The sequence below is a fragment of the Primulina tabacum genome, chromosome 2, assembly GCF_025594145.1.
Source record: "Primulina tabacum isolate GXHZ01 chromosome 2, ASM2559414v2, whole genome shotgun sequence".
Lineage (NCBI taxonomy): Eukaryota > Viridiplantae > Streptophyta > Magnoliopsida > Lamiales > Gesneriaceae > Primulina > Primulina tabacum.
This window is the reverse complement of record NC_134551.1, coordinates 42283611-42287642: the sequence shown is the minus strand read 5'-3', so window position 1 is coordinate 42287642 and position 4032 is coordinate 42283611. Positions and strand designations below refer to the sequence as shown.

The 4032-nt window shown below is 30.5% G+C and overlaps 1 non-coding gene across 1 annotated transcript; it reads left to right on the top strand.

Annotated features, from left to right (window-relative positions):
• The first annotated feature begins 2182 nt into the window (after positions 1-2182).
• On the top strand, positions 2183-2293 carry LOC142538155 (small nucleolar RNA R71). The gene has a single exon (XR_012818694.1). It is a non-coding gene; the product is annotated as a small nucleolar RNA R71 (small nucleolar RNA).
• The last annotated feature ends 1739 nt before the right edge of the window (positions 2294-4032 follow it).

Genomic DNA, 4032 nt, shown 5'->3' with positions numbered 1-4032 from the left:
TAATCATCACTCACACACACACTTACATGCTTTACACACACAAATTTGCACAAACACATACACGTTGAATTTGAGGAGAAAAACTGGAGTTCCTGAAACACTTTCAGCAGCCACCCTCTCAAACTCTTTCCCTTGCAAATTTTTGGAGTTTCACGTCCCTTTTCCGAGCAAGAATCGTGTAGCAAGCGTTCCCCGATCATCTCCCGTAATCCACCGCGACGGTATTCATTATCTTCGAGCGTTTAGATGCAAAGGCATGTATATCCTTTCATTTTTCGTATCAATCTTGTCATAGTAAATATTTTGATGTATATTGTGTGTAAAAATCCTTTTATGTTATGCAAAGTTTGAGCAAAAATGTTTGAAACGATTTTGGATCAATTTTTTGATCTCAAAAACCGAATCTGCTGTCATTTCGAATCCTGCAAATTTTTGGTTGGTTTTCTGGAAAAACTTTCACATATAAAACGTATTAATTTTTGATATCTTTGATTTGATAGTAAATTCGTAATTTTCGGACAAGAAACGAGTGAGTTATGATCATTATCGTGTGACTGCTCAACTATGTTTGTTTTCAAAAATTTTCGCTCACGAGGGCGCTCGGGCGCGAGATTTTACCGCTCAAGGGCCAGGCCTTCTGGATGGGCACGCTCGAACGGTAAGAAGTTGTCGCCCGAGCGCCAAGCTTTCCGAAAAAAAAAATTAAAATTAAAATTTTTGTCTTGGGCAGGCATGCATAATGTATTAGTATGTTCGACGTGCAAAGAAAATTTTTTATGTTTTTGATGTATGCCAATTGTCTTGTGACCAACTATGAACAGGTTTGGAAGCCGGAGAACGTGTCCGGAGACTTCTCCACCCGGGTAAAGCATGATCAGGTTATAATCAGGATTGGGAAGCGGTAAAGCATGACCAAGGACCAATCCACCCGGTAAAGCATGACCGATAATCTTATGTATGTGGCAGTGAACATCCCTGCCAGCCAAGTACTGTGGTTTAGTCTGATCAAGAGCAATATGTATGAGTCACTTGCTTGGAAACATATCTCTACGCAAAATGATGATGATTATGCATGTTTAAGTATGAACGATACAGCACATTTTTTAAAATGTTTATGAATTGATGGCACGTCTATGTTTATGTAAGTATGTTCAAAGTTTAAATATGTATGTGCTACTTTAACACGCTTGTGGTTTTATTATGTACTACTCGCTATTCTCAGTTTATACATGTTGAGTCTTTAGACTCACTAGACTTGATCGATGCAGGTGAGGACGAGTTTGAGGAGACGAGAGGCGGAGACCAGTGAGATGGCTCGGACTGAGCAGAGGACTAACCCGAGGACCGCTTAAGTTTTAAGGATTTTTATGCATGTTGAACTCATTTACTCTGATTTTAACTAATTACTTTATGTTATTTTAAACAAGTTCTTATTGCAAGTTCGTTTATATTTCAAATAATTGATCAAAAATTTTATTTCGAAGTCTATTTTGATGGATGATTAATTATTTAAGGAAAAAAAATTATTTTCCGCAAATTTTAAGCATTTTAAAGTATGGTACGTGACAATGTCTTCAAAGTTTTTTCTTAGAAGTGTGACATAGAGAATATAACCTTGATGATTTTGGTTATTTTGAAAATATTGTTGTGAAGGTTGTGCATTATTATAATTCCTCCAACTAAAATTAAGATGGTTTTTCAATCCAAGATTATATGATTGTTAAAAAGGATCTAATATTGGTTTTTTATAATTGTTAACATAATAGCTTCTTCATGAAGACATTTTTTAAATGAAGGTAATGTTGGACAATCTTTTGTAGAATGATCATGTGTATCACATATATGACAAATAATTTCTTGTATACTTTTTAATTGACCACTCTTTTTCATTTCTAGTTACTCAATTTTTCTTGCTAAAGATGTAAGTTTAGCTTGAATATCTATGTCATCTTTAAGATTATAGATATCACTCTTATTTGTTGAATTATTGATTTTAGTTGTTGGTGGTTTTATTGTACCTATATTATCCAAATTTTGAGCATTTTCTGCTAATGAATCCAAATATTACATAGCTTCATTTGGGTTTTTATTTTCAAAAGTTCCATTACACATGAATTCTATCATTTGCCTATCTTTATTTATTATACCTTCGTAAAAGTGAGAAATTATTCTACACGTTTCAAAACCATGATGTGGACATGTATTAAGTAATTCTTTATATCTATCCCAACATTGATAAAATGTTTCTCCTTGTTTTTGAGAAAAAGTTGTAATTTGTCTTTTAAAAGAGTTTGTTATATGGGAAGGGAATTTTTTTTTGAGAAACTGTTGTTGCATTTCTTCCCATTATCTTATTAAACTCTATCTCAAATTTTGTAGCCATGTTTTAGCTTTATCTTTTAAAGAAAAAGGGAAAAACTTTAATCGAACTATATCCATGCTACAATTTTTATCATTATAAGTGTTACAAACTTCCTAAAATTATATTAGATGTAAATATAATTTTTCAGAATCCAAGCCATGAAAATTTGATAAAAGTTGAATAATTTGAGGTTTAAAGTTGAAATTAGATGCATCGGGAGGAAAAACTAAATAAGATAGGGCACTGGTTCTAATAAGGTTCATATTGTGCTTAACTGTTCTTAATTGATCATGTTCTTGATTATTATTATTATTATTATTATTTGAATTATTTGAATTATCATCCGTGTTTAAATTATTTTCAGATACTCAAATAATTCTACCACTTTTTTATGACTCCAAATACTTATACAAGTATAAACAACACAATACTTATAAATAAAACATATATAACAAATATAAACTTAATTTATATCTCCCCGACAAAGGCGCCAAAAACTTGTTACCACTTAAATTATAATTCACTCAAGTGTAGGTTGTCTGCAAGTAATATATTTTGTAAGTACGAGATCGATCCACAGAGAAGTTCTTTTAAGTTTAAATTTATTAATTTATAAATTACCAAATGCTATAATGAAGTTTACAAATTATAAATTTTGTCAAGGCTCAAAGATTTATTCTTGGTTTATGTAATATTATTTAACTAAAAGTAAAACAAAGAAAACCACCATAAATAATGGTTCCAAAAAAAATAAAATTAAATATTAACACATACATGATATAATATAGTTCACACTATAAAAATATCGAATTAATCGATATTTTAAATATGGTGCCTATGATTAAAAATATGACTGTATAAATATAAAATTGCATAAAGTAAATGTTAGATTAAATCATTATATTTCATTTAGAACAACCGACAGAGCCACACTATTGCCTAAATGAAATATACGATTTAATAAGTTAGTTGCGGTAGAGTAAAACTTAGATGCGAAAAATAAAATTTAGTTGCGGGAAAGTAAAAGTTAGATACAATAAGGTAAATGTTAATTCCAATAAAGTAAATGTTAGTTATTAAATGAAAAGAAATATAGAAAGAATATACAAAATATAAACAATCTTACTTCACCAAGAATTCATCATCTTCACCTTGATATATTAGATATAACTTGCCATGAGCTTACTTTTGATCAACAATAAAATCACCACTCATAGTTGGAAAAGTGAAAGAAAATATATTGGAACTTAAAACTTTTATTCCCAAACTAACACACACACACTCTTTATTTTACAATGGGATATGATACTCCTCAAGTTAACACAAGGCCTCTATTTATAGGCCAAATGAGAGAAAATGTCAAAAATTTTATTAATGCCACGTAGTTGTAATAGTAGTTTTTGTCTCCTCCAACTTCAATTCTATGGATCTTCTTTGAATGCTATGATCCGCAACTTTAATCTTTGAATTTGACTTTGGTCAAAACAACAAACATGTAGGGCATTGTCTGTAGATGAATTTGGCTTTTCGGCTCACCTCATTTGGTTAAATATTTAAATAGTTATGATTTTTTTTACTATAAGCTAGTCATAGTAAAATAAAATATGTCATCCTTTTGATATTTGCACAATTTGATCATCTTAATGAACTTTTTAGGTATTCATGTCTTC